Here is a 14386-nt window from a genome sequence, read left to right on the forward strand (position 1 = left end):
ATCACTGTAGGATCGGCAGTCCCTGGGACCTCTCCAAGGAGGCTGTGAAAGAGCAGCCCCGCACCAGAATTGCTTGTGTAATGGCCTGGCCGTGGCTCCAGTCGTGATGATGGTACCGGAAAAAGAACCAGGACCCCACCCAGTGTGGTGGTGGTGTGACACCAGGCAAGGCAAAACGGACCCCAAGGGTCCATGAGTCACAGGGACTCATCCTGCCACTGGCTGCAGCTTCCCACACTGCACCCCTCGTGTGCTAGCCATGATTAGTGTTCTGTTTCTTAAAAAGTTTGGGTTGAGAAGGTAAAAATGCGCTCCCTTTGTTTACTTTTAGTAGCACTGGTGCTTTAAAATACACCACATACCCCATACCAATGATCAAAGTTTGCTCAGACCATGACCCTCAAGCAAGCGTGTTGCTGAGATTTGCATTTAGCATCTCTTCGTGATGAAAAGGCGGCGAAAAGGCAGTTTTTTGCTTTGCTCAGCTGCTTTCTCCGAGCCCATCAGTCCATGACCTGCCTGAAGGTTTTCGGGGTAACCCCCCCCCCCAAATGAACACATCTCTGATCAGAGGGGCTGGGGCTCAAGGCAAGAGATACCACGGGCCTCTGGAGAGATCACAGTGGTTATTCTCCACCTTCTGAACTTCTGAGTGTGGCTTATCTGGGTTATGTGCTCGCTCTGCACCCACGTCTCAGGAGCTGCTTTTTGGGAATCACCATCAGACTCTGAGAGCTCTGCCAAGGAGGGACGAGCAGCCCTGGGGAGCCAGACAGAGGAAATCTGTGCTCAGGACTCAGCTGAGCCAAGTGCTTTTTGGGGAAAACCCTGGGAAAACCCCTTAATCTGGGCTGTGATTTTCCATGTAATCGTGGTGGTGATATCTCCAGACATGAACAGTTTGCTGTAAGGATCCATTTACTCAGGTCTTTGCGCTGTTCATTTTTATAGCTCTGGGTAGGGGAAGTTGCTAAGCTGGAAGCTTTTGTTTAATTTTCCATTTTGTTCATTTTTCCGTGCCTCATGCTAGGCCTTCGCCATGTCAAAGTTGGCTTCAGTAAAGCAAAACGCCAATTTGAAGCTGGAGAAATTGGGAATTAAACTCTCTAGCTGAGATAAAGTCCAGCAGTCAGCACTGCCAGATCTGGTGATTTGAAATGAAGAACTGGAAAACATGAACCTGGCTTAAAACCTCTAAATTTTGCTGAAGATCTTTAATTTGTTTGTTTGTTTTTTTTTTTTTCTTTATTTGAAGCCTTTGCAATAGCTGCTGGTAGATGGACATGGGAAAATTGTGTACTCAGAAATATTGTTGCTCAGATGAAAAAATAATCAACTGAGAGGTGTTCTGGCTTGAACTTCTAATGCTAAGAGAGATTTTAATAAAATTTCCCCAGTTTAATGGAGTTGGCCAAAATTATGCCGGGGAGAGGACTGACAATTTAAATCTGGGTTATTTGGGGATAGGGATTAGCCCTGGTGTGGTGTTAACACAAAATTAGCCCTGGTGTGTGTCCATCTCTGCTTCGTAGCTCCTTCAACTGTCTTCCACTGAAATCTGCACTTCTCCTGAAAGTGGGGAGTCCTCCTGGTGCTCAGTCCATGCCCTGCAGAGATGGATGGCTAAGTGATGCCTCATGCTGCCATGGTCCACATCTCTGCCATGAAACCCCCCACTGCACAGTGCCTTGGCTGGACAGTCCATAGATGGATGCTCCCTCCAGCAGATCAAACCCAGTTAATTATCGTGATAACTCCAAGGTCATTTTTAGAGGACATTTAGTCTTAAGGTCATGTTTCCCACCATTACTATTTCTATTTCTTTCCCACATGGGAGCACGTATTCTTAAAGATAAACCAGGGTCCTCTTAAAAATAGAACAGGGTTTTCCTAGAGCTCTGTGGTCCCGTGGGCTGAACCTTCACATGCAAAGGCAGCCACATTGTGTTTGGGCAAATTTCCCCACCTGTCCACAATACACCAGGGTAGGATGAAAGATGGAAATAGAAAGGAATTTGCTTGAGGCCATGCAGCACCAAATGATGGTATGACCTCACCTGGGGTTTTAGGCACTGCTGTAGCCATGGGTTACCCTCCTTTTTCACTTTGGAAAAGTAGATGAGGGCAGTTCTGCTCTATTTGCTCTATTTCACCCTGATTTTAAGGTCTAGACAGAATTTTGCCAGCACCATGCTGAAGCATCAGAAAGCTGAGAGGCAGGTACCTATGCTGTCCCTCAGCCCAGCATTTTTCCTCTCTTGCTGTATCCAAGTGTGAGGGTTTGGTCTGTGTTTATGGCCTGTTTCTCCAGCTCAGCTCTGCACCAGCACAGATGGACCTTCAGTTTTCTCTCTGTCCCTAAACAGCATCACTCCAAATAGCCCTCATATTCTGCTGCTGCAGAGACCCTAACATATCTGGGGACCGTAAGACATCTTCTTCCAGCTCAGGGCCATGCTGAGCTTTCCTCTGACCTTCTGTTCCCAGAAGACACCAGCTCAGTTCCTTGTTTCTCAACATCTGATAACATCATGCCTGCTTTGGCTTGTTAAACTCCAGACAACTCTTAAACTGAAGGAAAGATATCCGAGTCACTCTTGAGTTTCTCCTGTAAATTCTAATAGACACATATCAGGCAAAAGGGGTTAAAGAGTGAATGAGGCTGACATAAACTGGATTAGTAAGAAAAGCTAATGTTGGAGTTTTGCCCCATGATGTTTGAGTCCCTCCCTGAGATCTCATTTCCCTTTCTCTTCTTATGCAATCCCAGGAAAGGAAGTTTCTCATGCACCAAACTGTTGGAAAAAGCCACAAAGCAAGATGAGTGCCTTGCAATCCCCAACTCTGATCTTCTCCCCTATGTGTCTCCCTCCCTGGGTATTCCTGTGGAGGAAGGAGCCTTCCCTTTCTGCTGTGCAAGGGATTGATCATGAACTCTCTCCCTTGTGGTTGAGCTAGAGCAGATGTCTTAGGAAGTTCTCCAAGCTCGATTGCATTTGATGGGATTTCTCAGAAGGAAGCACCCACAGCAGCAGCCAGCATGATTACTTGTGGAAGAGTTTAGTTATTGCAAGAAGTTAAGAGAAAAAGCTGCCCACAATAATAGCAAACAACTGCCACCAATTCCCACTGGGAAAATGTGAAAGAGGTAGGTCTGTTTGTCTGCTCTGGGAATGATTCCCATCCTTGTGAGAGTCCTGTCATAAGTCAGAACTAGAAGTAGAGATTTTTTTTTTAACTCCTGTAACAAGCAAGACTTAAAAAAAACCACCTGCATCTGTGCCTCTGGCATTCAGGGGAGCTTAGCAATCTTGGAAACACATTGCACTCTATATGGGTTGTTCTGTAGGTCCATCATCACCCTTTGTCACTAGACCATGTGTTATGGATGGAAGTCCACTCATCAATGATTGTCTGCAGTCATCTCACTTGGTCTGTGTTGACCAATGGACTTGTATGGAAAACTGTGTCACCTCTTTGCTAACTGTGTGAATTGTCTCTTTCTTGATTGAGGGCCAGTAGGAAAAATACACAAAGAATATTTGGGAAAGGAGGCAGAACCCAGCTCCTCCTGGTGGAAGCCCCATGGCTGTTGGCATGGGTCAAGGTTCCTCTTGCTCATTCTTCCTGCCTGGCCAGATGAATTTTGCTCTCCTTAGTGCCTGGTGACCCAGCTTGAGCAAGAGGGACAGAAAAGAGCCCCTTCCTCACTGTTTATTCCCCGTCCCTGCTGTCCCCTCACCCCAGTTGCTCTATAGTCAGTTGGATTTGACACTGTTTTGGCTGGCAGGATCAGTGGATTTCAGCTCCGTTGGGCTAGGAAGGCCGTCTTTTCTGCACTTTGACCAAAATTCAGCTGCAGGAAGGGAGGGCAGCTCCCTCCCCTTGCTATTCAGTAGCCTGGCTCACTGAATATCATGCAGGAGCACTGAGTTTCCTATGGGATCAACCCGATCCCATCCACTGAGGGAGGAAAGAAGGGGCTTGTACAGGTCTAGTGAATCATCCCTAGATCCCTTCTCTCCACAGACAGTGGAGGAGGCTTGGGCACTTATGATAGTTTTATTACCACACTGGAGACAAACATCTACTTTTCAGGTACCGTGGAGCCTAAATAGCCTGTCCAAGGGAAGTGTGGGCTTTTGTCCATCTGGCTGTAGTAGCTGCTCCAGCAAGTGGGTGGTTGTTTCTCAGCAAGCTGCTCACTGGCCTGTTTGTTTCCTTTCTATATATGTTGAGTCTCTCATTGCGGATATTGACTTCCCTTTGACATCAGTCAATATTTAGCTCTTGAGTTAATAAATATGCAGATTTACTTAGACTAAATCAATGTGTTCTAAGCTCTTTCTGCTATCATTCATGGTTAAGTCCTGGAGCCAATGGGTGGGAAAACCCTGTCATGCTTTCAAGACCTGTTTTTGCAATGGTATTTGTAGATTGAATTCATTCCACTCATGAAAGGTCACATCCTCAGCTGTGTTGAATGTTACCTGGAGTCGTTATGGTTCATAAGATCACACAAGGAAGGAAGTAAAACACAGGAATTTTTTTTTTCTCTGTTTTGTTTGAACAGCTTCATGTTGGCATTAGCAGATCAATCTGTAGATTGAAGGGGTGTTGGCATCTTTCTAATGTCATGTTGGGGTTTCTATGTCTTTGGATCCTCCAGTTCTCTGAATCCTCCAGAGTTTTCTTCATGTCTCTTTCCCATATAAACGAGATGGAATCAGAATCCGTTTGAGAAGGTGGAAATCTTTGAAAATCAAAGCCAGACTGTGTGGCCCCTGTTTACCCCATCAATCCATACTGAGAAAGTCTGTGTGGTGTATTCAGGGAGCCAGCACCCTACTTGGATGCTGCAAGCTACTTTGGACATCTCATCTCCCAAAAAGGATGTTGAAGCATGGGTTGAGGCCCTTTACCCAGACAATCAAAGACTTGAAAATCCTCTTGGAGGACAGTCTGGAAAACAAGACTAATTTGCATTGACAAGGTGAGAACTAAGGAGGAATAATGTGAGAGCTGTGTACCATGCATACAGACCACAGAGACAGCTCTCAAGATGGAAACTCAAAGAATAATTTAGACTGGAAGGGACTTCTGGAGGTCTTTGGTCCAAAACTCCAAACTTATGTCCAACTTTCATCACAGAAAGCTCTTAAACACTCACTTAACATTTTGTATTTGCTAAAGCTCCACTGACTTAACTTTTACTGAGGACTGTGAGTTTCAGTAAACACCTGTGGCTTTTGTTAAATGTGGCTGCAAGTACGTTGCTGAAACAAGCCCTGCAGCAACATATGTTGTGGAAAAAAAGGAAACAATGGACGATATTTAGATATTTTTTAAATGCTGCTGTTGGAGAAAGCTGTTGACACACTTTTCTTGCTCCCTAAGCAATGAAACCTGGTGTCCTAATCCCCATGCACATTTGCATCCTGCCGTACTCCCAGTTCCTCCCAGTGTCCCCCACCATTTTGGTCAGGAAAGGGCAACCCACATGATTGCTGGTAGGGCCCTGAGGTACCAGCTGGTGAACCTTGTAGGTGTTTGCTGACTGATCATTTGGCTGCTGCCTTGCAGGATGAGTAAGGAATTGCCTTTCCGTTAGTGGGCCCATTAACATAGATTAATTTGCATTTAATTCACCTTTAATTTGCCTTTAATTCTCCTTTCCCTGGTTGCTGATATTAATGAAACTTGTAGGAACTTCATACCCGCACAGAGCAGCAAAGACCCTTTTCTGAAAGTGGGGTGATACTGGCCAACAGGCTTAAAAGTGAGGATGCTTAATGGCTAGGCAAAAGACCACACAGCCATAATTTTGTTCAGGAACCAGGCTAGGAGAGCAAAATAACTCCAGTCCAGTAAAAGACAACATTTTTTTCATTCTGCTTTTCTTAGTCTAAGATAAAATGGTTATGAAAGTTTTTTCCTTCTTTTGATTTGAAAGATATAATTCACCTATGCATCGAAGCTTTGGAAGCAAGTTTTTAGCCCAAAGCACAAAATCATTACTCGATGAAGTTAGCCTTTGAGCAGCCAAATTTCAAAAGAAAACATTGGCTTGGGGTGCTTTTGCTTGTCACTTGAGAAGATTAAGCACCATATAGTGGGAAATAAAGACAACAGGAGGCCAAATACTGGGAAAATCTTTTATCTGGTGGAATCGCCTGCTGAGGGAAGCAAGGGATGCCCTTGTTGCTAATACTTTTAAAGTTAGACTAAGACAAGAATGAAAACACCTACTGCCTAATATCTAGATCCTGTTACTTGTAATCTTAATGAAAATACTCTTGACTACAGAGGGTACAGCACAGCCTTCTCCCTTATCTGTCTGCTAATCACTCTCTCCCTCCTCTGAAGCTACCTATAATGTCCATCACTATGGTAACCGAGCATGGTATGTATCACAGACAAGATGACATATGCATCTTTTCCTGCCTTAATAGCTCCTCTGTTTAGGCTGCAGTCTTCCCTCATTGCCGAGTTCCCCAAAGGACGTCCGTACGCTGACTTCATGGGTTTGCATCTCCTTGAGGGCAACTGCCACGCTCACCCGCTGAACCGCTGGCGCCGCGAAGCCTGGTGGGTTGTCATTCAAACCAGCTTCACACGGACCATACGTTTGTGACGCATTCCTCTGAGGTTTAATTACATGTATTCTTAACTGAGTGGCAAGAAAATATTTTAAAAGAAACAATGTTCATTGAGCTTAAAGTGTAATTACCCAACAGCTAAACATGCCTAGAGAAATGGGAGTTATTGCATTCTTGGCTTTGTCAGGCAGGTCAGTCATTAAAGTTTAACAAATGAAGCCGATATTTTATCTCAGCAAGTTTGCACCAGCGAACATTGATCCGCTGGCTGTTTGTTCATGCTCCCAAATACATACCCATCAATGCCCAGAAGCCTTGTGAACCCAAGGACGGGGTCATAATGAAACAAGCAGACAGTTGTCACCAATGCTTAGAAGATTTACATCATCTTACAAAGAGTTAACTGCAGAGAAAGCTCGAGGTTTAATGGTAAAGGCAGAAGTTGGTCTTCTCCATCACAGAAGGATGTGTGGAGTGGTATTAGCTGCTAACACAGCTTGTCTCCACCCTTGGAGTCCCTCAGCAACAAGTAGACTTTATTTCTGCTGCAAGAGATAAGATCACCGAAAGCCTTCACTGAGACAGTAGCTGGATTAGTAAGAGATGATGACTTCTGCAAAGAGCTTACATGTCAGCGGGGACAGGCACACACAGCTTTAGATGGGAAGAGGACACAGAGAAGAAAAGGGACTTGCTGAAGTCCCTGATATCAACCAGACTTCACACCAACCTTGGCCAGGGTGATCTGAAGAAGTCCAGCAATAACATGCTGGTTCCATAGTGCTGCGCAGCAAACAAAGGTCCTCTCGTTTCCCCTCCTGAGCACTGAGCTTGCTGTGTTGCCTTCCTTTTTTTTTATCCTCTTCCCCTCAAGAAGTAAACATGAAGGTTGAAGGAGTGACCCTTGCTTGGCCTTGCCTTGCCAAACAGAAGCTGAATGAACATACAGTTGCTCTACCTAAATGCACAGGGATGTAAACACTGGGGATGGAAAAGAGCTAGTTAAGCTGAAAACTGCCTCTGGAACATGAACAACTGGATATGATGGGGCAGAAATGTATTATAGCTGGAAATGCAGTGTTTTCTGTCTCAAGTTGTGAGATAGAGCTAGCAAGGCATAGTTATAATGTCTCAGAAGGTTTTGCTAATTCTTTGAGGAATATCATATTTTGTATCTGTGGGCAAAAGCATATTTGGTGGGTTTCATCCCCCTCCTTTACCCCCTTTTACTCTTACTCTGCCATCCTGCCTGCAGCAAAGCTCCCCAGGAGCTCACTTCCCACCCAAATCCCAAATCCCAAATCCCAAACCTTGAGTCCTGCGGTTTCCTCTGAAGTGCACTGATGACTCAGAGCGTGCCAGAGAGCTGCGCAGCAAAGAATGGGCTCCACGGGAGAGAAAAGCTGCATTTTTCTTATGGAGTAATGAAGGTGCCCGAGTTATCCTGAGATAAAAAGGCGAGGAAGATAAGGCAGCTCTATTTTACTGGGAGGCACGTTTGCAGGAATTGCCACTGTGCTTCAGCATATAAACACCTGGGCTGGCGGGGGTTGTGCGTGTTATTCCGGCTAAGGTAAAAACACACGTTTGTGTGTGCCAGCTGTAATGAAGCTGCATTTCCCACAGAGCTGGCTCTCTTGGCAGATTATCCTTTCCTCTGAATGATATAAAGATTTTCTGCTATGTCTGCCTATAACCTCCTCCCACTGAGTGTTTTGGTGAGGCTGCTGGACCCTATTGTCCAAATTGTTTATGGTTTTAGACATTGTTGTGAGTGAATGAGTGAATACCTGAAACCTGGGCTTCCCAGGAGAAGCCTGCTCTTTCCAAGCCCAAGGAAATGTAATTACCCCTGAGCCCTTCTGTTGGCCAACAGCACATGGAGGGCAGAAGCAGAGAGGAGAAGGGATGCAAAAACCTGGTTTCATAGAAAAACAGGCTAAACACAAGGATTTCTTAGGAGCAAGGAGAAGCTCTGGCTTACATGGTGAGACCATCTCAGTAGGAGAGGTGTCCCTAGTAATTTCATGGTTTCTCTGTTCTTTTTGTCTTTTGAACAGTGTGATGAGGTTGACAGGCCTCAGATAGACTGCAACTTCTGATCCTTCCCTGATTGTAAATTGATTTTTTTCTCATTTTAAATGGAGATAGCCCATGCTATCACAGGAGGCAGCTCCCAAGTCTGGTGGCAAAGGGTTCTGTTCCATTCTTCCTCCCAGTGTGGGTAAGCCATGGCTGGGACAGCCTGGGGTTTCTTCCCATCCATGTGTCATTTTTTGGTGTCACTAATGAGAAAAAATGGCTCTTTTCAAGATTTAAGTGATAGTTGCAGCCTTGGTGCTGCAGCTCCTAGGAGGGTGTGAATATGGGTTATCTCCTTAGGGTTCACACAAGTAGGGTCCAATCAGATTGGTGCATGAAAAATAATTTTTTAAACTCAGTCAGGTGGATTTTCTTGAATGCCTGGAAAAATGTTAATGTTGCCCGTGTAGGCAACACAAGTAAACAAGAGCCAAAGGATGGGTGGAGCAGACAGAGACTTCTGTGGGTCTTTATATATGCTGGGGTTTAATCCCCTCTCTCTGTCCACTCCCACCCAGTAACCCAGGTCACTCATAGGAGCTGGAGTGCATAATTGCTCATGGTTGATAACCTCTTGACTAAGGCACGCTTATCAGGCTTGAGTGTATTTCTTTGGTCTTCTGCCACCTCTCTGCTTTCTGTCTTACCTTCACTATCTTTCAACAGTTCCAGTTTGCTCCTTGATTCTCCTCTTCTCTTGACCTGAGTCCTCTCCTCTTTCTTCTTTGTTAATCTTAAAATTGCTTTGCTTTGCATCTGCTTTGGCCCAAAGACATCCATGGTTCCTTCTGTTTGATGTCTACTCCACTGAAGGCAGGTGATCCAGTTGCCCATACTATAGGTATCTTAGACTGATACACCTCCATGAAGACACCCTTAGTCTCTGAGGCTGTGACTTTCTATGCAACAGCATTACTGAAGGAAGATGTCTTTAGAAACTCCTTCTGGAGAAAGTCCTCAGGTATGCTTACGCTGTCTGAGAAATACAAATTAATCTTTTTGTCCTCTTCCTGCATTTTTCTCTCTCCGAGTGCTGTCCCTACTCCTGCACCAGCCACTTCAGTGTTTATTGGAAGCTTGTTTGTGTTAACAAAAGTATTTTTACTATGTGTGAAGATCATCATCACCAATTCTCATATGTCTGCCAGTTGCTTGGTGTCATTTGCATAAGATAAGGATCTTAATGGTATAACACCCATTGTCATGAGATTCATCTCAGCTTGGGTTGTTACTACACTGTACGGGAAGATGATGAAACGTTAACAGTTACTCTGTGCAGCCTTCTGACTTGAAGCATTACTTAACTTTCTCCTTGCCCCTACTGCTCCACAGAGCAATTGTAGTTACAATGCGTTCAGCTGAAAATGTCTGTTTCTGTTACTTTCTATGGTGCTTCTCTCAAAATAAAATAAAATAAATCCTCAAAAACACCTTTAATCGCCATCCTCACTCTTTTTCTACTCATAGCCAGAGCACAAGCAGTTGATCGAACCTGTTCAAACACTTTAGCATTTTCCACCCGTTGCTTCCTATGTAATTTACTTTAATCAGTCAACAATTACTTCCATTGTGATTTTTCCCACTGCCCTATAATGTATGTCTTCATAGTTTCACTGGTGGCAATAACGTGTGTATTATTTTTGACCAATCGTTTGATACCTTCTCTTTTCCTTAGGTGTGGGGTGATCTCTAACAGTTCAGGAACATACGCTGCTAAAGGGATGGAAAGGACTGTTGCTGCTATATAGCCCTTTCCATTTCATCATCTGACATTGGCTCAGAGTTGACGGCTTTTTTGTTTTGCTCTTGGCCTCGGTCTGGCATGATTGTATCCAGGTAGATGCGAGTGTTCAGCCAAATACTCTTTCCATAGCCCCACCTTCTCATTCACATTTGCTCTCAGGCCACCCAGACTCCTCTTGGTGCTCCTAGCACCGGCACACTGTTTTTGCTATCGAACACAATCTTTTTCCATCTCAATTTCACACCCTGTTTTCCTGGTGCTTCTCTATACCCTGAAAAGGTTTACTTGCCTTTGGAAATTTTCCTCTGCTTTGTTTTGTGCTTTTATTTCCACTCTCCCATAATCCTTGGCTCTGTTTGCATTTTCCCTCTAATGCTCTTGTTTTGATGTTTGTCCAGCTCCTCCTTGTTTGCTTAGGCCTCCCAATAAGTTCCCTACTGTGTTCTCTATTGCTTCCTTAAATATTTCCCATCTGGTCTCTACTGAGATTTCTTTATCATTCCAGATTAATGTCCTGAAACACTCTCCGAGCATTACCTTCTCTGTCTCTCTCAAAGACTTGCCTTTTAACTTTGCAGGATCAAATTTAACTCCAGTGTCACCCATCTTTCCCTTGGGCTTGAATGTGTTCGTCATCTTTCCAATAAGTAATTCATGATCTCTGCTGCCCTTCAGCATCGCTATAGACTTTCACATCCAGCAGTGACTCTGTTGTGCCTTTTGCAGATAATCATGTGGTCCATCTGTTTTTGTGTGTGACCAGCTGGTGACCCCTTGTAAATCCATGAGGGAGCCAAATGCCACCAGTGATCAGACTATGCACCTCACAGCAACTACTCAACTTCTCACCAGTTCAACTCCTCCCAGTCCCACGTGGCCCAGCATATTATTTTCCTTGTTATTTCTGCTTTCATCCTCTATGTTCCCAAATTTCACTTTCACAACTGCCTCATAAGCTGGGGCCTCGTTTCAGATGCCATATTGATAAAATTTATATTTTCCCTTCTCTGCAACTTGTTTTGGTGCATAACAGCAAATCACAGCTAGGCAGAGATTACTGCAGGCTGCAGTAAATATTGCTGTGATGATCCTCTCAGGCATTGGTTTCCTGTTGTTCAAAGAAGTCCTTATTCCTTTTGCACATGGAGGCAGTATTACTCATCTGGGGGAAAAAAAGAAGCATAATATCCAGATTACCTGTGCCTCTAGGGTATCTCCAGTTTGGCAGCTGTGGATGCATATCTCAGCTGTGTTGCTCACTGGTCTGGGGTGAGAGGGAGGTCCAGGAGCCCATCTCAGAAGCTGTGTGGCATGTTCAGCCATTCTCCAACCTCCATGACCATTTCCATATGTTTGGGTCATCAGTCAGATTAAATTGCAAAATTTTTTCTGCAACAAGTTCTGGATATAATAACCAGCTGTGCCCATCTGGTTTATGTGAAAGCCTTGCCATCCTTTGCAGGACTTGTTAGCATGGGTATCAGTGCTACCTTCATATCTTGCCTTTCACAACTGAAGTTTATACTGCTTTGACTCAAAATCTGAGTTTTTCTCTGCCTACATATCTTGCCCAGACAAGGTGAAGTGACCTTCTTTAGCAGAAGATGCGACTTTTTTTTTTTTTTTTCCTTAGAAAAATTCATGACATTCTATTCAATAATGTTTGATGTGACATTTCCGGGTCATTCCCATCCATCACCTAAATATGGAGTTGCAAATAGTCTATATCCCGGCATAGAAACAATATGTCTTCCTTTAATTTTTAGACTATGTGATAAGATGTTTATTAAAATATTCTGAAGTATCATAGAATCCCAGAATTGGGAGTTGGAAGGGACCTTAAAGATCATCTAGTCCCACCCCCCTGCCATGGGCAGGGACACCTTCCACTAGCCCAGGTTGCCCAAAGCCCCGTCCAACCTGGCCTTGAACCCTTCCAGGGAGGGGGCAGCCACAACCTCTCTGGGCAATCCATTCCATCACCCTCACTGTGAAGAATTTCTTCCTTATATCTAATCTAAATCTACCCTCTTTCAGTTTAAAGCCATTACCCCTTGTTCTATCACTACACTCACTTTTAAAAGTAGAAAACACAGGGAACAGAGAGGACATAAAATGATGGGATTCAGTTTGAAATTAAAATACCTACATTTAGGCATCTGCATTAGGTGACTGCATGTGAGATATGCATCTAAGCTCCCACAGAAGTGAACAGAAATGCAGTTGCTGCCTGAGTACAACCATGCAGTGCTATGTGAGATGTTGGCTGGGCTTTCCTGCTGGCCTATGGCTGTCAGTCCCTTAGGGCACAGGAGTGAACAGGTCGTGTCATATCACCCGACACCATGTGGACATGTCAGACACCCGATGCCACCTCAAAAGGCAGTTGGTGTTTTCATTTGCACTAGCTGAGCCTCTAGTCAACACCGTCGCTGTAGTCCAGTTCAGCTAAGGAAACACAGGTGTTGGGTTTTAGAGGCAACTGAAGCCCTTTGCAGCCCCATCAACTGTGCTGACCAAATCTCTACTGATTGTGGTGCAGGCTCAGATGATCACGGAGACACGCTTATGTGCCTCACCAGGGTGCAACAGGGGAGTCACCTACCTCAAGGAATGATGTCATCAGGTTCAATTAACCCTCTTCTGTTATCACCTCAAAACACCCAGAGTTTGGATTAACAGGAGACACTCAATGCAGTTTTTTTAGTAGTTTGTTGTAGAATCCTCCCAGAAACAGCCAAGCCCAAATCACCATTGCATTGCTCTCAGTTTTGTCACGTAAACTGCTGCAAAATAGCACGAGATATGGCCTGACGGTGGTCTTTGATACTCATTTTGTGGAGTGTAAATGAATAAGTCCAGGGCAAGTCCCAGAATTTCACTGGGAATTTCCTACTAGCCACAACTAGTATCCCACAGACCGACACTCCTTGAGATCCCAGAGTGTAGGGTTCAAAATGCACAGCAAACTAGGAACAGTAGTGATCCCTAATGGCATTTCTGAACAACTGGAGCAGACCTGAAAACACTGTATGGAGGAAAGAGCTGAAATGTGATGAGCAGAGGAGCTTGGTCCATGTTTTGTCACGTTCAATGTAGAAAAAGCAACGTGCAATGCTTCAAGAGAAATATATCTAAGGCAGGTGATATAAATGTAGATCAGCTGTGATGTTTCTGTGATCATGGAGCTCATTCCCTTCTGTGAATCGTTTATGCCAATGTGTATTTTCATTGCATATCACCTTCCCCCCTTAACAGCTAAAATATACAGTTGGGCCTAACCAGGGCTGGAATAGGACAATGAAGGACACAACCATCTATAACTGATATTTTTTCTTAACCAGCCATAGCAAAGTCCCAACAATGATTCAGAGATCACAGGGCTGGAAGGAACCAGCATGAGCATCTAATCTGACCTGCTGCAACATTAAAGCAACAAAATTTCACTCATTATGAAGTCCACCGATATGGGACTGACTATGCCAGAGCACATCTTCTCAGGAGACCTCCACTCTTGACTCACAGCATCTTACAGGAACAGTCAATACCTTAATAGAAATATGTACTTATGAGAGAAACTGATAGACAATTCTCAAAAATACATAACTCAGAGTCTGCATTTAGGAAAATCAATGAAATGTATCAAATTACCAAAGCTGTTCTATAGGACGTAATGATCAGTAAAACCATGGTCAGACCAGAGAGCTGCCAACACATGATTTCCTCTCCTGGTAATTTTCTTGATTGTTCCTTTCTGCTTATGCCTTCAGGGGTGTGTTGTGCTTCTGAGTGACCTCTTGCACAGCCAAGATATAGATGCATTCAGTGACTTAGACTGCAGGGTGGTACAGACCAGACCATGGTTTGCTTAGACATGCTCTTCCCCAGGCCAAGTCTCCTCTGATGAAACCAAGCTATTCTTCCAGATGGATTCATGTCTTGTGACAGTATTTTAAGCAGA

Source organism: Strix aluco, chromosome 2 (assembly GCF_031877795.1).
Source record: "Strix aluco isolate bStrAlu1 chromosome 2, bStrAlu1.hap1, whole genome shotgun sequence".
NCBI lineage: Eukaryota > Metazoa > Chordata > Aves > Strigiformes > Strigidae > Strix > Strix aluco.